At 45.5% G+C, this 22,250-nt stretch overlaps 1 long non-coding RNA gene across 1 annotated transcript; it reads right to left on the bottom strand.

Annotated features, from left to right (window-relative positions):
* Positions 1–8,169: 8,169 nt before the first annotated feature.
* Positions 8,170–21,988, bottom strand: LOC130544475 (uncharacterized). The gene is made up of 4 exons (XR_008960762.1): positions 21,545–21,988; positions 17,835–17,945; positions 10,419–10,568; positions 8,170–9,101 (listed from the first exon to the last, which is right to left on the bottom strand). It is a non-coding gene; the product is annotated as an uncharacterized LOC130544475 (long non-coding RNA).
* Positions 21,989–22,250: the final 262 nt, after the last annotated feature.

Below are 22,250 nucleotides of genomic sequence, written 5' to 3'. Positions count from 1 at the left end.
AAATAAATAAATAAAATCTTTTTTAAAAAAAGAAAAAAAGACTGAAGAATATACTACTGATTGGAAACCTTGCATGAATGAACAGGATTTGCCTCCCTGTAGGCTTTACAATATTTAGAGCCAATTTGTGCCTTTGAGAGAGAGGACTCTCCAAACGTCACTATATGTTGGTCATTTTTCTTATATAAGTTGTTTCTTCCAAATTCCTTCCTGCCTCAGGGCCCTTGCACATGCTTTTCTTTAATTGAAATATCCTCTTCTTCCCTCTGAAAAATCTATTCAGTGCTTATGAATACTTCAAATCTAAGTCAAAGTGTTACTTCATCAGGGAAGACTTTTCTAATCCTCTAGACCCATACTTCTTATTACCAGAATTTATTCCCAAATATAATTTAAAATATTATTTTATGTGAATATCTAGTTAATCCCTTCCCAACTAGGCTCCAAGCTTCATGGGTGCAAAGCCCTAATCTTTCCTGTTAACCATAGTGCCTCAAGCATCTGTCATAGTACCTGGCCTGTAATGGCTAGCCAGTAAATATGTGTTGAATAAACAAATGAACACATAAATAAAATGATTTCCCCAACTTACATACTTCTTTTAGTAGCATAACCAAAAAAAAAAAAAAAAAAAAGTCCTGTTGCACCTTCTTATGTGGTTTTTCTTCTTTCTTTTTTTTTTTTTAAAGATTTTACTTATTTATTCGACAGGATAGAGACAGCCAGCGAGAGAGGGAACACAAGCAGGGGGGAGTGGGAGAGGAAGAAGCAAGCTCATAGCAGAGGAGCCTGATGTGGGGCTCGATCCCATAACGCCGGCATCACGCCCTGAGCCGAAGGCAGACGCTTAACCTCTGTGCCACCCAGGCGCCCCGGTTTTTCTTATTTCTGAGTCTTCCTCCTGCAATCCTTCATGAAACCTCACAAGGACTCTTAGAAGAACTGTTCTCCTCCAACTAACAGCGACCACAGTGAATCCTGGTAGGCCAAAAGGCTGCAGACACTCTGTAAACAGCCCCCGCTCACATGGGCTGCTTTATTTTAGGGAGGAGCCCGGGTTTGGCATGTCCCCAAGACAGAAACCCATTAAAAACTGTTCAAGCCAGATGAGGGGGGCTGTGACATCTGCTTGGGGAAACTGTCTCCTTGTTTCCAGTATTCACACCAGGGCCCTGGCATTGCAGGTGCCACGTCAAGTGCCTGAGTCTCTCAGGAGTAACAGAAAATGATAAAGTCCCTTTTGATAGATTTCACCTTACCTGGCACCAATACACCTTTTCATACATGCTAGAAATACACTAAAAATAAGTTTAAAATAAGTTCTTTGGGGCGCCTGTGTGGCTCAGTCGTTAAGCGTCTGCCTTTGGCTCAGGTCACGATCCCAGGGTCCTGGGAGGGAGCCCTGCATTGGGCTCCCTGCTCAGCGGGAAGCCTGCTTCTCCCTCTCCCACTCCCCCTGCTTGTGTTCCCTCTCTCGCTGTGTCTCTCTCTGTCAAATAAATAAAATCTTTAAAATAAAATAAAATAAGTTCTTTAATTACTATGGTAGGTTCAAGAAGTCTGCAAGCCTTATGGTCTATCTGCTTCCAGGGCTACACCTCGCCTATGACTAGAAGCCCATCAAAGGCAGCCATCTGAAGAGGGAGAATCTTCTTACCCAACCACCTTCCCACCCCATCTTGGAAACAAACAAACAAACAAACAAAAGAAACAAACACATTTTATCCAATCAAGACAAGGTACTCTGAAAATCTGACATTAAAATAAGGCAAAACTAAGAATAGTTCAGTCTGTGAGATTGCTCCAGAACCTTCTTTTAAAATAATGGCTATGAGAACTGAATGAGACTTGTGTCAAGCTTTCATTTTAACCTTGAGGAAACCAAGTCTCAGCAAAAGTAGACAACTTGCCCAAAGTCCGAGAGCTAGTGAGTTTCAGAGCCAAGAGTCAAATCTAGGCCCTTGAGAAATTGCACTAACTTATATTTAGGACAAATATTAGTTAAGGAATTCCATTTCTACTTAGAATGATGAAAACCCCAAGAGAACATTGATCTTACCATAACGGGGAAGAAAATGCTGGATAACTTATAAAACCATCACTTTTCTGAGATTGTAAAGTTATTTAGTGAACTGCATTCCAACGAGAGGCAAGCCCTTCTGAGGAGAGACAGGACACACGGCCACCTCACCTTTGGGGGAACATGGGAGAAAGTGGTAGCTGCTGTTCGAGAGGGTGGGACTTCATCAGCTGAGATGTTAGAGACTTCTCGAAGGCCAGCGTGGGCTAGCATGTGAGTTTGGGAAAGCAAGGAGCCCAGACGCAGAGGGCGATGGCGCTTGCTCTCAAGCTTTACCCCACTGTGTGCTCACGAGAAACACGAGTGACAGGCCGGAGGCTGGAGAGCCCAGAAGTGCAGGAGGGGACAGGCACAAAGCCTTGTTGCTTTCCCAGATCCTTCTCCTCAGAACATAAAGCCTTAAGCTGCCAAGGAAGAGCAGCAAACCCGTTGTCCACACGGCCCAGAGATAAATCCATTGCTCTGGGACAGGGGCAGAAGCACCCTTTGCACTTGGGGGAAGAACAGGAAGCCCGCCAGGTCCAGGATGGGGAGCTGGCCCCAAGCTGAAATCGGCTACAACCAGAGGAGAGCGAATTTGACTCTTTGGGCTGCGGTAACAACGTGCCATAATCTTCAGCAACAGAAATGTATTCTCTCACAGTTCTGGAAGCCAGAAGTCTGAAATCGAGGTGCCTGTAAGGTTGCTTCCTACGGGAGGTTGGGAGGGAGAATCTGGCCCATGCCTCTGTCTCAGCTTCTGGTGGTTGCCAGAAATCCTTAGGGTTCCTTGGCTTTTAGATGCATCCCTCCAGTCTCTGCCTCCTCCGTCACAGGGCTTTCTTCCCTCTGTGCGTCTCTATGTCTCTGTATCTCCTTCTCCTTTCTCTTATAAAGACACTAGTCATTGCTTTTAGGACCCACCTGAATCCAGTATAGCCCCATCTTAACTAATTACATCTGCAAAGATTCTATATCCCAATAAGGTCCCATCTGGAGGTTCCAGGTAGACATGAATTGTGGGGGATGTTATTCAACCCAGTACAGAAGATAAGAAAGTCTTCCTGCCCAAGATCGAGCGCAGACCCAAGGCAGAGTTTGGCTGCCGCAGAACGGAGGGACAGGGATGCCGATAGGCCCCCCCTCCCACAGCCCAGGCACGTGTGGCCTGAGAACCGCAGAGGCTGGGCCAGGGCGGCAGAGACAGCCCAACCTCTATCAGCAGCCCAATACAGAAGGAGGAGCAGCACTGGGAGGGCCCAGGGTGTCATGGACTGAATGTTTGTGTCTCCCCAAAATGTCAAAGCCCTAACCCCGAGGGTGGCTGTATTTGGAGCTGGGGCCTTTAAGGAAGTAATTCAGCTTAAGTGAGGTCATAAGGGTGGGGCCCTGATCTGATAGGACTGGTTGGTGACCTTACAAGAAGATACATGAGATCACTGTTGCGCTCTCTCTTCCTCTCTCTCTTTCCAGTGAATTCACTGAGGAAAGGCCACATAAACACACAGAGAAAAGGTCTCACCAGATGCCTACCCTGCCAGCACCTTGACCTTGAACTTCCAGTTGCCAGAACGGTGAGAAAATCGCTGTCTGATATTGAAGCCCCCCTGTCTATGGTACTTTGTTATGGTGGCCAGAGCTGACTGACAGCAAGCCCCTCTGGACACGGGGGTACAGGCCTGCTGGGAACCAAGGTAGACCAGGGACCAGAGGAAACCCCTCCATGCTGGGCCCATGGCCAGCCATAGGTAGCAGCCCTGCAGGACGAATCCAGGCCTGTGGCAGGGAGCGTCACCACAGCAGCAAGAAAACCCAAACCCACTTCAACTCCCCACTAGGCTGACCCAACCCCTCCCCAAGAGGAGAACTGTGTCCGTGTCCAGGTATGAACACCCATTCCTAGCTTAGTGCTACCCTATGGCCACCCGCTAAAGAAGAAACAGAGCGACTTTCTCGGCGGAGGGGAGGGACAAGGTGGAATGCAGGCCAGAAGGCACTTTGAGCGGCTACCTCTGCCCTCCTGTGACTCTACTTCATTTTGGGAGAATTTCTCTCTTTCACGCAGGGCCAGCTTTGACGGCTCCCTACCTGGTTGTCCTTTGAACACACATTACGAGTCAAATGGAAACCAGGAGTCACTGAACCAAGGGTGGTGGGGGAAAAAGAGAGCCAAACACATTAATGTTTGTCCTTTCTCTGGCATCTTTGATCTATCTCCAGTTTACTCAAATCTCTTTAGACTCACGACTTTAGACGTCTGGCTTAACGTGAACCATTCAACACAGCTCTGCATGAATTATGTGTGATTTATGGAGATCACGGTAAGAATCTCAAGTGCAGGCACTGCTGGGATAGCTGAGGCCTAATGTCATGGGAAAGTTTTCCAAGGAATCCCGATGGCAAAGGGCCCGTTAGCCCAGTGAGGCTTTCTGCCGCGTCTCCGCTTCCGGGTGATCTTCCTGGAGAAGGCCGGAGCTCCGCACCTAAGTGGAGCTCCTGCTGTTCTCAGCAGGACAGTGAGCGTGAGCCTCCTGCCTGCTGCTCCTCTGCCCCGCTCAGTCACAAGGAGGCACGGATTCCCAAGGTCGATCCTGAGCTCCTTTGGATGGTGAACGTATATGGACTAGAAGGGCCTGGACCTGCTTGGTTCCAAGTGATCCACGTCTCCTAACCCTTCTAGCTCTTCAGAGGTAATAAGACAGCACAGACTCTAGTGCCACACCACACTGGGTTCAAATCCCGGCCCTGCCACCTACTAGCTTTGCGACTCTGGATAGGTTACTTAACCTCTCTGTGGATGAATCTAATGGATTAAAATAGGTGATAGATACAGGTTTACCTCACCTAGAGCAGTGTCTGGCACCTAATATGTCCTGTAAACTTCTACGAACCACCATTCCCACCTAGACTTAAAACCTCTCCTTTCCTAAGTCCTGGTTCTTTACATCATAGATCTCCGAATCAGCCTTCAAGACCCATTCTGCAAAGTGCCCCAAAACTCAGGAGCAGCATTCATTCATCTTTTCTCTGTGCCCCCCAAGGTGCCCCTAGAAAGCCGTGCCGTCTTAAGCCACCTCCCTCTTCCTCTAAACCGGGAGCGTCTGAAGGACAATGACTTTGCCTTGATTGATTACCAGACCCAGTGCCTCGTTGGCCCAGAGAGTTCTCACCAATGTGCTTGGCATAGATGAAGGAACGATGTCCGTCACCTACATAGGATGGGGAGGTGGGGAACTAACATTCATCAGATGCCTAAGAAGTGCTAGGCATTTAATTCATCTCACTTATTCTGAAATGCGTAATAATCATGTAAATGTTGTACCTTTAGAGCTTCACGTATTAGTTGGTCTTTATGAATAGACACAATATAAGTGGTTTCTTACTGGGTATAACAAAACAGTGTGTAAGTGGTTCAGAGTCCGACTCTGGAGGCAGACTGTCTCGGCTCAGAGCCCAGCTCTATACTGAGTGTGTCACTTAGAGAAAGTCACCTAACCTCTCTGTGTCTCCATTGGGATGGTAATAGGGTAGTAAGGATTGTATTATGTGTATAGTTAATACACAGAAAGTACTAGTAACAGTGACCGTGACATGGTGAGTGCTCCATAAATGTGAGCCATGCTATTCTATAGTGTTTGAAATTTTTAATGAAGTAATCTATGTACTGCCATAAAATTTTAATAAATAAGATGTATAGCTGACTAAATTTCATGGACCAGGAATTTCATAGGCCAGGGAAGAGAAAGAAGTCACAGAATAATCTAATGGTGGGTAGAACACTGACCTCGGAATAAGAAAACCAGGTTTCCAGTCCCCATCTTGCCACCTACTTTCTAGAATTCTCAACCCACTCTTTCATGGATTGTGCAGGTGACCATAGCTCACACGCTTGGGAAGACAGAACCGAGGAGAACATTGGTCCATTGCAAACAGTGTGTGTTCTGAAACTACGTTAGCGAGAGGAAATCGGAAAATCTCACTGCTCCGTGTTTCAAAATATGGATTTTAAATATCTTTTGAGAAGTACAACTTCAAATTTCATTCCAAGGCATGCCTGACAAGCGAACTGTCTTCATTATAACTGAGCAAAACACTGTCCCTAAATTCAGGCACAAGACATATTTTTTCTATTATACTTTAATAGTTTGTAGGATGTCTCCACTGAAAATTTGATCCCCTTTTCCACCTGTATCAGTTATCTATCGTCACAGTAATGCTGTGTAACACTTTTCTCCAAAACACAGTGGTTTTATTATTGCTTGTGAGTCTGGGCCTCAGCTGGGTGGTGGTTCTGGTCTCGGCTGGAACCGCTCATGCGTTTACAGTCAGCTGTGGGTCAGTTCTGCTGGTCTTGGCAGGGCTCTCTCACGTTTGGAGGTTGACTGGCTGGTCTGTGATGGACTTGGCCAGGAGGAACGGGCTCTCCTCCAGGTGTTTCTCAATTTTCTCCACCAGGCGAACCCAGACTTGTTCACATGCCAATGGATGGTTCGAGAGAGCGAGCAAGTGTTTAAGCCCTCTTGAGACTTGGGCTTGGAAGTGGAACTGTTACCCTCATGCATTCTATTGGCCAAAGAGAGTTCCATGGGCATCCTAGATACAAGGTTCCGCCTCCCAAAGGGAGAAGCTGCAAAGTCACCTTGCAAACAAGGGGCGTGGCTAGAGGAAAGACAGAGAACAGGGCCGTCTTTGCAATCAGTCTAGTATAGGCTCCATGCTACTGACTCAGTTTTATAACTTCATTCCTTGAGTGAGTTGCTCTCTTGGGGCAAATGTGATACTCAAGGCTGATCTAGTCTCTTCATCATCTGCCTCCCTTCCCCACGAAGCCACAGTGTGTAAAGATATGTCTAAGGCTCTCAGACGAGAGATAGGTCATTACCTTTAGAATGAAACACAGAACAAGTGTTTTTATATTTACAAAAGTGAAATGTTTTTCTTCTTGGGGATCCACCGTTTGTAGAAAGGAACTACGGCAACCTGACACGGTCAAGTAAATATTCTTTGGTGGGGTGGCCATCTATCTCATGGGTGTAGAGAAAGAACTAGGGGAGGGAAGGGCACTCTCACAAATTTCTCTCACAGCCCAGCCCTGTGAGATGCCCCTCCTGTGCTCACTCTGTCACTGTCTGTATCACACTGACCCCTGAGGCCTGCTTACTTGGCTGTCTCCCCATGGGTGTGTGTGTTTGGAAGACACTGAATGTTTCTATTCACTGCTGTACCCAAGGGCCTAGAAAAGTGCCTTATCCAAAGCAGACACTCATGTAACTGTATGAATGAATGAACGAATGAATGACAATTGATTCAGAACCAGAAGGACCAGGCACTGGCCATGGGGCTGAGAGGAGAGCACTTCAGGTGGCAGAAGACTTGGTACGAAGCCAGAGTTAGGAAAGCACGTGCCATGTTACGAGGGACCCGTGTTAGGGCGCTTACAGCACAGGGGCACCGGGAGAGCAGCAGGGTCTGAGGCTGGAAAGATTCTAAGGAATCTGGACTTTATTTTGTAGAAAATGATGAATTAACAAAGATTTTATGTAAAGAGCATACGAAATACAATTTTAAAAATAGCTTTCATAGAACAAGCTCAGAGAGAACAAATTCATTTCTCTGAGCCTCAATTTTCTCATATTTAAAGTAGGGATCATAATCGTCAACACATATTTGGCCAGGCTCTAGCCTGGGTACCTCTACTTCCTCTGTATTAACTATTTTAACCATCTCAATAACCCTATGGAGTAGGAAGTGTTAATATCATTGCCATTATCCTTATTTTATAGATGAGGAACCGGATACTCAGAGAGGGTAAGGAACTCACCCAAGGCCACACAGCAACGAAGTATCAGAACTGTGATATGAACCCAGGTATCTGGCTCCAGGACTTGTGCTCTTAACTACGATGTGGCCTTATCTTCTACCATTCAGTGGTATGTAGAAATCAAGGCAAAGAATACCAAACTCTTAAACAGTGTCTGGTATAGAGAGAGCTTCATAACATGTTTACTGGTTTTGTTGCTTCTTGTTGTTGGCTATAATATGGGGATATTAATTAATATACTTTTATATAAATCAAACTTTATATAAATATTTATTCATTTTCTAGAAGATTTATTTTATTTATTTGAGAGAGAGAGAGTGGGGGAGGGACAGAGGGAGAGAATCTTTAAGCAGACTCCCTGCTGAGCAGGGAGCCAGATGTGGGGCTCGATCTCATGACCCGTGAGATCATGACCTGAGCTGAAACCAAGAGTCAGATGCTCAACCGACTGAGCCACCCAAGTGCCCCATACGTACATATTCCTATAAACATCAGTGTTTATATAGATGTGTAATACATACATATCACCACTTTGTAGGATTATTATGAAGCACAAATGAGCTATTATATGTAAGGTACCTAGCACAAGGCCTGGAACTTTAGAGTGATCCCCAAGTTACTTCTTCCCCACGCCCTGGAATTTATTCTTATCATCATTAACCTCTGTATCCATTTGGTAGATTGTCCGCTGTCCCCTCGAGGCAATCTAGGCTATTTCTAACATGAACCTCGAAACTCTTCCAGCCTCTACCCATCCCCGGTTCCAAAGCCACTTCCGAAGTCCGTGTTAATCACAGCAGCGCGTCCTTCTCACTCCCAAGACCCACGTCGGTGTGCTGGGGCTGCCAGGACAAAGCACCAGCCTGGGGGCTCGGATAACAGCGATTTTCTCACAGGTCTGAAGCTAGAAGTCCGAGATCGAGGTGTCAGCGGGTTAGTTTCCCCTGAAGCCTCTCCCCTGGGCTTGTGGACGGCTGACTTCTCCCGGTGTCCTTACACGGTCTTTCCTCTTTGTCTGTGTCCTAATCTCCTCTCCTTATAAGGTCACCTTATTGGATTAGGGCCACCCATGTCACCTCATTTTAATGACCTCTTTAAAGGCCTTATCTCTAAATACGTCACATTCTGTGGTCGGAACATCAACATGTGAATTCAGGGGAGACACAGTTCAGTCCCTAAGTACCTCCTATCACAATTGTCCAGGGGAGAGATGTCCAGAGCCTAAAGCAAGAGAGTGGGGGGAGAGATTAATTAATATACACAGAATCTTTTTCTAACCACTTCTAGCAGCCCCCAGAACCTGTCTTCCCAAAATGCCTAAACTATTCCACTTGATGGAGGGAAACAAAATCTGAGTCAGACCAGTTCTTTGGCTTTGTGTCTAGAAATGCACGACCCTGGGATTTTCTGAGGTCATTATCCATTTTTCACTGGTAGTGTTGGCATCATGAGGACGGAAGCCGAAAGAAACATTATGAGTTTGGAGCAAAGTTGAAAAATGAAAACAGAAAAGGATAAAAGTAAAAAGTAGCCCATCTCTGCCCCACGAAGCAGCCAATGGGCTCGAGAACTTCCAGCCTGGGCCTGGCCCTCCCCATCCCAAGGAAGGGGGACCTCAGGCCCCCCTCAAGCGGGGTGGCAAATTGCAGCGAAGAAGATTCTGGAGAAATGTGTGCATCTGTGTTCGTGGTGGAGACCGAGGGAGCAATCCTCTTCTAAAGGACATTTTTTGTGAGAAAACAGAGTGTGTTCTCGACAGAACTGCCTGCGTTTCGGGAGCAAGGGGCTTTGTAACTTGGAGACAGCAGGGGGCAAAGGGTCCTGATGGAGAACAAGGGTGAAACGGAGGAGCCGAGGCCGGGGCCGAGCAATCTATCTCCCTTGAGGAGACTTCCCCAGTGCCAGTCCGGGGCGGGCTGCTCCAGACGGAGGGTGCAGGGAGACACCCCACTAGTGTGAACATTACGTGAGACAATAGGGGCTGACGAATAGAATCGAAGGGGAGGGTGGCGAGGTGTCTGCCGTGGGGACATCAGCTCAGGCCCACTCACTTTGAGGGAAATCTCCAGCTGCTTTCAAAATACGTCTGATGCAGCTGGAAGAGCACTGGGATGGGAATCAGGAGCCCTAGGATAGGGTGATTCTAGACACGTCTCTTGATTCTCCTGAGCCCCAGTGCCCTCATTTAGGAAATGAGAACGGTAGTGCATGGCTCCCCCCCCCCCCCCCACAGGTGGTAGAATTCAATCAAATGATGTGCATGAAGGCATGCTGTTCAGGTCGAAGATGAGGCAGAAGCCTGTTGGGCCTTGGAATCAGACAGACCTGAGCTCAAACGTGGCTTTAGACACTGACCAGCTGGGCGATCCTGAGCCAACTCCTAGGTTCAGTTTCCTCCTCCGTTTATTCATTTACTCCAAAAATATGCTACAGAGGCCCAATGATAGGCCAGGCACCAAAGGACTGCACAAGACCTCGAGTTCTCACTTTCATAGAACTTTCTCATCTGAAAAAGAAGAAAGGGGTCGCCTGCCTTACCGGGTCGCCGGGAGATTCAAGTAAGAGTGAGTGTTTGTAATGCTCCGGCCACCGCGGCTGGGAAGGGATGCCCTCAAATGTTCACTCCACTTTCTTTTCCCCACAAAAGCATTATCCTCATTAATATGGGAAATGTCTTTTGATGGAGGCCTGTTAAGAGAAAAAATGGAAGATGATTACAGAAAGAGGCTGGTTTCACAAAATAAGAATTGGTTGGGGTGTAAGCACATTCTGCTGTGGCACACATATCATCTGACGGACTGGGGGGATCGACGATCTGGAGGTTTCTTTTAACGGCAGTCCGATTAATCAGAGCGACAGCCTGAGCCTACGCAACATAATGTCATTCTATCTGGAGATGGAGATGATGGCTTTGTCACTGGGCGTCTGGAAGTGGGAGCCTCGGCACTGGAGCCAAGGATCGCTCCTCCTTTCTGCCTTGCTCTCCTCTCTTGATTCCCTTCCTCACATGCAGCCCCGCACACATAAGCATGTGCACACACACGGACACATGCACACACGTGCGCACACGCGCAGACACGGACACAAATGTACATGGACACACATCATTCGCAGGAAGCTAGTGTGTCCTCCTTATGAGACAATATGCCATTTCCAGAAATAGTTCTTATTTTTGCCACTCGAATAAGTGTTTATGGAAAGACGAAACAGATGAATGAATGAGTTAGCTCTTACAGGCCGCGAACCAGCTCTGAAACGTGTTTTTGGAAGAAAAAAAAAAGCAAAAAAAGGGTTAAATAACTATGAGCAACGCTGCATTCTCTCATCCCCGCCAGAGAGTCACGATACACAGGGCTTCTAAAGGCTCTGAGAAGTCCCGAGGAGAGAAACCTTTTTCTTCCTTTGCTGGTGATGTGCTTATCATGTAAGTCTGAAAGGTTTTTGGTTTTTTTCCGTATAGTTTTATCAAGGTATAACTGACATATAACATGAACTTAAAGTTCGAGGTGTTTTCTGTTTTGAGAAGCCAGTTTCACTTTGCTAGTCCAGAGATGTCCCAACTTACTTGACCAAGGATGGCTCTTTCATGTGTGTGTGGGTCTGTGCTGCGACACCCATTAATTTCACAGAGCCTACTGTCCTGCGAAAACCAGTTCGAGAAAGGCTGTACTAGCTGGTTTGAGAGCGGCAGAGCCGCGTTCCCTAGACGCCAGCTGGGGCTTGGCAACAGGCAATGTTGCTGTGTCTGAAGATAAAGCTTGCCCTGCCTATCTCTGCAGATAATGGAGGCCAGTTCCAGCCAGGCCAGCCCTGAAAACTCGGCTCTCTTATAAGGACAAAGGAGGTCTCAGGAAACTCCGGAGCAGGGATCCAGTGGGACCTCAGAAAGTACTGGAAGCAGGGACGGGAAGGTGGCAGGATCCTCTGTTTCCCTTTCCTTCTCTACTTTTTATATCAGCTTCCTTCTGTTTCTGTGCTTCTGTTCCCTTTGCTCTTCCAGCTCATGGAGCAGACGGAAGCTGCCAACGGCCCAGTTTAGAGCTTCACCTCGGCCCCAAGGATTCAGGCCCGCCCTAGCCCACTCACTGCAGTCACGGGGCAGGGTCACATTTCAAAAATGGCCTGGGTCCCTTTCTCCCCAGGAGAGGGACACAGCTAGAGACCGGTGCTGGCAGCCACTTCACAGGCACACTAGACTCTCTTATACACGTTGCCCACTGATGTTCCTAAACCCTGGTCATGCCTTACGATGACCTTGGAAGCATTTTCAAAATCTCTGTCTTGGGCTCCCCAGCAGAGAAGCCAATACTGTATGTCTGGAGAGGGACACAGAAATCTGTACACCGTAAAAGTTCCTCTGATTTGCCAGCATATTGCTCTAGAATCATCCATCTCCCGTTGTGCTCTGGGTATTTACACCGTCCAGAGTTCTCGATCTTTGTTTTTCATTGTCCTCTCACCTGGCTTCTGCGCTGTCAGTTCTCAACCAATCGAACTATTTCTCATTTCTCGAGGCTCAGTTTCAATGCCACCTACTCCAGGAAGTTTTCTGGATTCTGCCTGTCAGCTGAAATCAATGTGCTATTCCTCTGTTCCTTCCCTGCGTTCTGCTGTAATTCATTAGAAACGAATCTTTCTCTCCCACTAGAGTGGGAGCTGCAGACAGCAAAAGGCCAGTTATTTTGAATAATGTTTTTTCTGATTATAAGTAGTATATACTTATGTAAAATTTGGGAAATTCAGATAACTGGGGGGGAAAAAAGGAAGAAGAAAATCCATCACGCTCCAAATCAGAAATAGCCATAGTTTAAGTTTGGGCTTGTTCTCTCTAGCTTTTTTCCAATGGGTCGTATATATTTTTTTTCTCACATTTGGAGTCAAATATAATTTTCTACCCTACTTTTCTTCTGTTGACTTTATATTGAAAACATTTCCTTATGTTGTTGCTTCTTCAAAAGCATTATTTGAATGGCTTGTGTAACATCCCGCTGCAAAATGTACCACTTTATTGACTCATTTCCTAATTGCTGGGCATTTGTACCAGCTTCCATTTTTGCTCTTAAAAATAACAAAGTGTGCTGGATATTTTTCTTTTGTCTCTGCAGAGCCACTGTTCACCCCGGGCCCATATGGACTTTGTCAAAGAGCTCTTTTGACTTTGGCTTCGCTCGGACTTAGAATGGGAGGTGCCAGCTAGAGACCAACAGCTGGGAGGAGAGTGAGGATGGGCCATTTGTTCCCCTGGTTGGTCACACGGAGGCCCCCTCCAAGCAGCATCTCCCTCCAGGTTCTGGAAGCTCCTCACTCCCTGCTTTTTTTCTTGGCCACCAGCGGGCATCCACGAATTTTCGTGGCTGGCCCCACAGTCCTGCTCTGTGCCTTGTCATCTCTCCACACGCTGTCCAAACTTTGTAAGTTGTCGTCTTTTTGTTTGTTTCACTCTTTGTATTAAACCGTCTTCCAATGACTCAGGTTGAGCATGCTGTTTCCTGACAGAGACACATGGTAATTGACATTTTGTATCTAACTCTTTGCCTACATTCCATTTTCTTCCTGGAGGTTCCAGATAAATTCTTAAATGTGGATCAGTGAATAGATGCATATTTATGGCTCTCATTTATATTGTCACATTGCTTTCCCAAAATCAATTATGCCAAATTCTGCTCCTCCTGGTAGCGCTTGAGAACATGAAAAATTACCATTTGGAGTCCTCACGTTTTAATCTGCATTTCATTGATTACCAGAGAAGATGATTTTTTTCACATATTTTAATTTTTCTTTTATGAATGACCACGCCTAATTTCACCCTCTAGCGCTCATAATATTTATCTCTCTACCTAGAATAATAATCATAAAAATTGCAACTAGTATTATCACTATTGCCAATCTGGGCAATCAGATGAAAGACTCGACTATTAGACAAGTCAGAGACCAAAGACAAGCTACAAAACAGAAAAAAAAAAAAAAAAGAATAGCATCTGTTAAATGAGATTGCTTAAGGACCACATGCATTTTTAGTCAATGGAGTCATAATTGTATTATAAAAATAGGAGCTAATAGTTACTGAATTCCTATAGTCTGCCAAGCGCTCTGCTGAGGGATTTACATTTGTTGGTCCATCAAACCCTTAACATATGCTCTGATTGATCAGTTCGTTCAATAAGCACCGAACCATTTCTAGACAAGATCTCCAAAGCCCAACCCCACCCCAAGTTTCATAAGCGCTAGAAACTCAATCTTTCTTTCCAAAACGGTTCGTAAGTCATGAGACGTGAGCTCCAACGTGACGCAGCCTTAGGGATCCTGCAACATCCCTAACCTGTGGCTCCAGAGTTAGGCGAAAATGGAAATGCTGCGATTCTACCAGACAGACACACTGTTCTTGGACACTCCCAGTTCGCTTTTGTAAACACTGGGGGCTTGGGCGGTATGCAGAAGCATCCCATAACATTTGCAACTTTGCTGCTTACAGCAAAGTGTTGGAGATTGGTCGGTGGGAGAGAAGAGATTTTTAGAAAACAGCCATGTAGAAGTTACTGCAAACTTCTCTTTTACAGATTCGATTTTATTTATTTATTTATTTATCTATCTCTTTAATGCACACGAACGACATCATGTATTTCTTCAGCATAATCTTCACTTACAGGTGAATGGGGAGAACCGGTTCTCTTTTAGAATGAAGTGAAGAGATTTCCAGGGCAAAATGTGGCCAGTTGCGAAGGCTGGAAGCGAGCCCCTCCTGAAATAAGCCACGCTGCCAGGCGAGCCTGATGCCACTGTCATTTTGACCTTGTTCTTCCTCTGAGTTCTCCCTTTCTAGGCCAACCCCCCACATTTTCTACACCTTGCTATTTTCCAGTCTTAGAATATTGGGCTCACTTTCCTCATTTTACGCTCCCTTCTTTTTCCATTTGGAGGGACAGTAGCAAGCGTGCGGTCAGTTCTCTCTGGGGTTTGATCTGGCAGGAAAAAAAAAAAAAGTGGTAGCTTCGCAGAAGAACCGAATGCTATTTCTGAGCTCTGTGGCTTCGTGCAGATTTTTATTTCTGTAAAAGGTTGTGTTTTATGTATTATAGTCTTAGATTTCTGCTCCTTGCTGCAGACAGCCAAGCCTCTGTTTTAATTTCATATTACTTTGACTGGTAACGATGAGTCTGGAAGATGAAACAGCCCCAGAGACAATTCTCCCTTCCATCATGGCTCAAATGGCCCCTGTTCATTTTCAGAAAGAGCTAAAACCTTTAAAGTAAAATGAAAGGAAGAGTAAGAAAAGCAACGTCCCAATGCCCCAGCCCCAGCTAGTACCAGCATCCTTCCATGGGTGCGGTCATCCAGCTGTTAGCTCCGTGCAGCCTTATCCGGCCCACGGCAGACCCACCGGTGCTCTGTATGGGGATGTGATTATGTGAGGTTGGGCTGCTCACCTCCCAGTCACATAGTTAGATACAAGATGCTCTAGGTTCAGCCACTGGGTGTTCTAAGCCCAGCTCCCCGTCCCTATCAGGTCTGCAGATCAGTCAGGGTTTGGGTTCCCAGAGGAAGGAGAAGAGACCATTTGTCCGAGGAAACGTCTGTAATACATGTTAAGTGGCCCGTGAGAGAGCCTCTCATTTATTGGCTGAAACATGAAACGGAAAACATGTGCAGCTAGCTCAGGGCCCCCACTGACTCTTGCTTCTTCCCAGGAAATGGAGTGATGAAGGATGGAGCAAACACGTGAATTCAGGCAGTCCACATGCCTGGGTGTTTCACAATGCAAAAAGCATCTGTTGGGTGGAAATCCTGGGCATTGGGATTGGAATTTATAGAGACAGATTGACTTCTAGTCTCTAGCTGGGATTCTGTTCCCGCTGCTAGGGGAATAGATTTTTCCATGAAGCAAGAAGGAAACATTCCTCATTCAATTATGTGTTTATTGATGTATTCGATGCTCATTTGCTGAATGCCGATGTCGGTATTAGGGGCGGGGGACCTAAAGATCCATAAGGCATGGACCCTACTTTCAAGGAACTCACTCACTAATGGGAAGAGAAAGATGGATAAGGGGATATTTATATACAGAAGAGTCAGTGTGACCAAAGAAATGTACATCAGGATTTGGAAGGACACTGAAGGTGTCGTCATCTGTAAACCATAATGTTTGCTGCTTTGGGCCACCAAATATCCATTTTCCCTTCCTTCTGATAACATTAAAAATAAATTTGTATCTGAGTATTCATCTCACTCACACCCACTAGCTGTACCCCCAGCCCAGGAGTGGACCCTGATTAGCTATGGGCAACCCCCCATCCCATGTCTCTCTGACCAGAATCTGGTTCAGGGCATAAAATCCATTTTAAGTGGATGTCATTCAGGAGGAAGTACTGAGGGCTTCTGGGAGAGAGGTCCAACTGCTTTTTTAAGAGAATGTCTGTGGATGCCAGCCCTGTTAGATGGCTATAGTCTCTGGGAACTTATTATTCATGAGGAACTGTAGACTTGTAACGGAGAAGACCCCACAGAAGGTAGAGAAGAAATGACAGGTAATGACGTTTAATGCCAGGGCTGCAAACATTGTCTAAATCCCAGCCTACCATCTATAAGCTTCTCAGTTCAATGCACTGATAAGTCCCTTCATTATTTTAACCACTATGGATTGAGTTTTTTAATATTTGCCTGGAAAGATCCAGAGTATTTCAAAAAAGGAGTCAGAATTTATATTACTAACACTAGCTAACAGTTGCTGAGCGCTTACCCACGTGCCAGGTACTCTGCTAAATGTTTTATAAGTATGATTTTATCTAATGCTCACAGTGATCGTAGGAGATAGATTATTTTTACCCCCATTTTACAGATTAGTGAATCAAGGCTTAGAAAGGTTCAATGGTCACCCAAGGGCAAGAAGAACAAGTACTGAAGACTGTGATTATTGGTAGGAGGTCAAATCAAATGAGGACTGAGACATGTCCATTGGATTGAGCAATGTGAAGTGTGCTGGAGGTCTTAGGAAAAATGTTTTGGGCAAATTCTGAGAGAAAAAGTCAAGATGAGGTGGATAAAAGTATGAATAAGAGATAATGAAATGGAGACATCGGTGTGGACAACATTTTGAACGTCAACAACAAATTAGTACCATCACAAATACCACGTCTACCTGAAAGCATACGTGAAGACCATGTCTCCACCCCAAACTTTTGTATTGCTAAGAGATGCAAGGGCTGAGTCACAGATCGCAAATATATGGCATGAGCGCCATTACATCTCCCATCCAAGCCCCTGGCAGGTACCACGAATCTATTAGAGCATTCCTTCCCACTGAGTCTGGATATAGTCTCTGAGTCTTTGTCAGCCATGTTTCAGTTGCCACAACTAATCAACTGATTGGCATGTAAGCTAAAATCTGCCTGTCATCTATAGTCATTCTAACCAGAAAATAAGCCAGGATCCCTCCTCCTGTTGCGTGCTTTTAAGAGATACCTAGTCACTGTGACTTTGCTCTTCTTCCCTGTCTCTAAAGGAGAACCAGTTTTTTAACCCAATCATAGACCCAAACTCTCACCAAACAAGTAGGCAAAGAGCATGAGAGGGACTGGCATGGCACTTGCCTCTTGGAAACCATATAAACCACAAGCAAAGCAGGTAGGGCAGACATGAGAGGAGCGGTGGTAAGGGTTGCAATACAGAACTGATTACAAAGAAAAAAAGGTGAAAAGCACAGATAAGAGGCTATGAGAGAGAAAACATAGTTAGAAGGCCAAACACATGCTTAATTGAAGTCCCACAAGGGGAAAAAGAATGGAACAAGACGGACGCAATATTTGGAGAACTTATGGCTGAGAACTTTCCAAAATGATGAAATACTAACACACAGATTCAAGAAGCTCAAACAAACTCAATATATGATTTTAAAAAAGAAATCTAGAGACATCATAACAAAAGGTCAGAAATACAATTGGAAAAAAAAAAAAAGATTACCTCCAAATAATCAACAGTTAGACGAGCAGCCAACTCCTTGATAGCAATGATGAAAACCAGAGCACGGTGGGTGATGATAACCTGGAAGGAACTGGACAATCTCAACTGGAACTGAAAGAAAATAATGGTCAGCCAAGAATTCTCAACATTGGGAGATCATCCATAAAACCATTTCACACCTAAACTAAGCGTTTGGACCAACAGACTTGCACTACTAAAAATACTCTGAAGTGTATTATTCAGACAGAGGAATGATCCCATAAGGAAAGTTAAAGATGCAGGAAAATTGAAAAGCCACAAAAGTAATAAAAATGTGAGTAAATCTAAGTGAATATTTACATTCATGACTAAGTGAATCTAAAGGAAAAATAATAACATCTCATGAGGCTTAACATCTATTTTTAGAGATAATTAAAATACAGAACAGTAGCGTATAGGTTGAAAAGAAGTAAATGGAGTTAGAAAGGTAAGTTCTTTGCGCTGTTCAGAAGAAAGGTGGCATATAGATGAACAAGTTTTTAGTCATTAAGAGCACAATTTGCGTGAAGAAAAAATGTCATTGGAAAGGGAAAATTTATTTGTGAAGTTATTAGTCGTGATCGACTCTGAATCGCGGGATTATATGCAAGGTTGTTTTTGGTTTTGTTTTTGCTTCTTTATAATGTTTTGTAGTTTCCAATTTCCTACAATGAGCGTAAAATCCTTTAATCAGTAGAAAGCAATAAAATATTGAAAATACAAAGTGTCATCTACAGTGGAAGAAAATAACCTAATTCTGTCACCTGCTAAGACAATAGTAAAAGACTTCCCTACACTCGGAGGTACCTGAGACTCCAAGTCTGTGGTTTGTTCTCTCTTCTGCCACTCAAATTCCACTCTGAGGAGTGAGAACAGTGGTGTGTGTGATGAACAGGCAGAATCAGATCATCATTTCAACTCTGGTCCGAAAACTGAACCTGCATTCTGACGCCGTGTCACTTTCTTTCCCAACGTGGTGCAGCCAAGGGGACTAGAAGTTTCTATTCTACAACAGCAAAAAATGTCCCACCCCGAGGATGGAGGGCCCAGGAAGCCGGGGAGGAAACCATCTGTCACCGGAAGTAGGAGCCCCATCCCTACATTGGGGGCCGGAAGTGAGCCCTGCTGAGGGGCCGATGCGGGGCCAAGATGGCTGTGGGGAGTGCTTATGCTCAGCTCCGGTGTTCTAAACATGGCTGAAACTTATGCATCATCCTGATGTCGCAGACTTGTTCCTTCAGTTGTCGCCACCAGGTTCCTTGGCAGAAACCAGCCATCCTATCTTAAGCCATGACATAAGTTGTATTGAGCAGCATGTTGTCAACCAAACCAGGAACTTTGGACAAGATTACTCTAAGAGCACATGGCAGTGCCCTCCTTGCGAGCAAGACTGGGATGAAGATTTGTGGGACAGATGCACCTCATATGAGATCTGGGGCACAGCCAACCACTGTGACAACAGCCCTGCCAGCAACAGCGTTATGGAACATGAGAGAACCTTGACTTCAGGCATGCGGATTCCCAAGGATCTGCCATATGTTCAGCCATGGAAAAGTAATGGAAATGTGCCCTAACTGAATATCAATCTCGTGCGATGCCCGGCCCTAGAAGACTCTCGCTTCTTCCTGCTACCAGCGGGTTCTTCATTTTTCTCCCAATCTAATTAAAGATAAACTGACTTTGGAAAGGAGAAGGAAGAGAATCAGTGTCCCAGCCTGGGGATTTGCAGTTTGCTTCTGCCTCTCTGGATCCACCTGGAAAGATGTGTCGCAATTAGGTCAGCCTTCCCCCCACCCCATTGCCCCCAGGTATCTTGAGTTTGAATCCCCGGCCCACGGCCAATGCTCTGCGTGATCTTGGGGAAACTCACAGAGGCCAGTGCCTTAGTTTCTGGCTGTGTAAGGGAACAGGAAGTAAGGCAGGGCTGAAAGTGATAATTCCCCTGAAGAATGCCGGGGACTCCCTAACACTCTGCACAACTCTGAGATACTCAGCGTGAGCCGGGGTCAGACTCCACCAAAGGTCAGTCAACTGGACATTTGCCCAGTGACCTGGGGGTGGAAGGGGTGGGGAGTAGAGTGGTGGCCTAACCTTTCCACACTTTCCACAGAGATGGATGGGAGCAGATGTGGCTCTGGCTCCTAGAAAAGAAACCCCCTCTAGTGTCCTCACATCCTGAGGATTGGCCCAGCTTGTTCAGCAGAGGCCATTGGAACTTGGGTGTGATGTTAAGAGCCAAATCCTAAATACCTTGAGCCTTCTCCAATTCTAGTACTGGGAAAACATCTTGTGTTTGCTGACCATGGGATGGCCTTCTACCCAAGAGGGACAGCCTCTGCTGTTGCCAGCTTCTTTCCATGTGGATGTGGGCGTGACACGTGCTCCTGTAACAGCTCAGACAGCACACATCCTGCTGTCCTCTGACATTTAGTCAGAAGGGACCTTCAAGGTCCTCCACTGATGCTTGACTTCCTTTCCGTCATGCTCAGCAAACGGCCATGAGCCTTCTGTTTGAACACCTCCAGTAACAGGAAGCTCACTCCTTAAATTGGCAGCCTGATTGCATATTTTGGGGGACTTGGGGGTTTTATTTTTCACGTCTCTGAGATTCTTTCCTTGTAATGAACAGAAACTTATCTTCTTATAGTTCTTTTCTTTCTGGTCTTAGGTAGAATGAGCGTATTATTTACTGTCCAAACCCAGATTTATGTTTGAGACTAAATAGGGGCGCTATTAATAATTATACCAGGACAATAGAAGTAAATTGGAACTCTCTTGACAAAACAAGACTTAAGACTGCCCCTGTCTTAGGTTTACCCTAGGGGTAACTAGAATAATTCAAGTTCCCCTTCCTTAAGAGTCACTCGTATTTAAGAACACTTGAATTACCCCCTGATCTTTTCTCCTCTAGAATGAATAAGGGAGGCTGCTTTCTTTAGTAGAAAGTTCCCTGGGCTGAGAATAAGAAGTAGGTATGACTTTGCGGGGCTCCATTGGGAAGGACTAATGGTCTCGCAAGATTCAATGTTATGTCCTGATAGCCCAGAAAAGAAAGCAATTTGGAACATTCTGAAATGTGAAAGGTCTGTCAGAAGGACATGAGATCAGCCACATGAATTGTGAAACATAAACTGTGGTTTTATTTGTTCTGCAGAAGTATTAAAAAATTGCGGATTTGTCATGAGGCAATATAGCGTGGCAGCGGCAGATGCCAAATTTTGTCTGCAGCTTGGGGCTGAGCTGGCTTCCTCAGAATCTGGTGAGAAATGTATTAAAAATCAGATTCCTGGGCCTCATCTCAGAATCTCCAGAGGGGCCTGTAGCCTTTGTGTTCAGAAAAGCTCTGGAAACAATTCTAATGGTGAGCCAAATTTGAGACCCACCAGCAAATGGTCAAGAGCGCCAACTTTGGTTCCATACGTTCATTCATGCCACAAATGTTTATCGAGTACGTACTATGTGTCAGACACATTCTAGGCACAAGAAAAAACAGCAGTAGACCAAAAAAAAAAAAAAAAAAAAAAAAAAAAGCAAGGCATAAAAGTCAAACAGATTTGTGGTCAAGGGCTGGTCTGATATTACTATGTGACTCAACTTTTCAATGCCTCAGTTTCCACCTCTCTAAAATAAGGATAATATCTACCCCACAGGGTTCTGATATTTAAATAAGGTAAGATGTGCAGAGAGCTTACCCCAGTGGCTGGTCCACAGTGAGCGCTCCATAAGTGTTAGTTATGAAGACCACACCATGTTGAGGGTGACGATGATGTCAAGGACAATGATGATAAAGCCAGAAGAGGAAAACAACGAAAGCTGATTAATTTCATCCCATGGTAACGTGGAGGGACTAACTGCCATCACATCAGAGTTCTCGGTGGACCATGTAGCCACTTTTTAAATTTCCATCATTCTAGTTCTTGTATATAGGTAAGCTTCAGATTGGGCCCATGTCTCCGGTAATTGACAGGAACAGTGGCTCAGGAAGAAGACGGACAGAGCGATAGAGGGAGTGTGCAGAATCAGACCACCAGGGAGGGGGGCAGGGCCATGGAGGCAGAGGGGGCTGAGAAGCTGCCTATTTTTGCAGGCAACAGCTTTCACTCCTCCAAGGAGGTCAGCGGAGATTGTAATGAGAACATCTTGGCCAAGGCCATGATTCACTGTCCAAAACTGGGCTGGGCCCCTCACACTGGGAGAATTTCACAGTTTTTCACATTATTCCCAAACCCCACTCCTCTTTTTAAGGGTGTCACTCAGGGTTTATTACAGAAAGAGTCCAAAGGCCTCCATTCATATATCCTAGGGGGCCCGAGGCTTGGGAAGAGTAGCAGTGGTGATGGGGGCAGCCAGGAGCAGGGATAAAGGGCAGTTCTGGGAGAGATTAGCAGGAAAGCTCCT

Source organism: Ursus arctos, unplaced genomic scaffold (assembly GCF_023065955.2).
Source record: "Ursus arctos isolate Adak ecotype North America unplaced genomic scaffold, UrsArc2.0 scaffold_21, whole genome shotgun sequence".
In the NCBI taxonomy this organism is placed as follows: Eukaryota; Metazoa; Chordata; class Mammalia; order Carnivora; family Ursidae; genus Ursus; species Ursus arctos.
The sequence above is the reverse complement of the archived record's forward strand: the minus strand, read 5'-3'. Positions and strand labels throughout refer to the sequence as shown.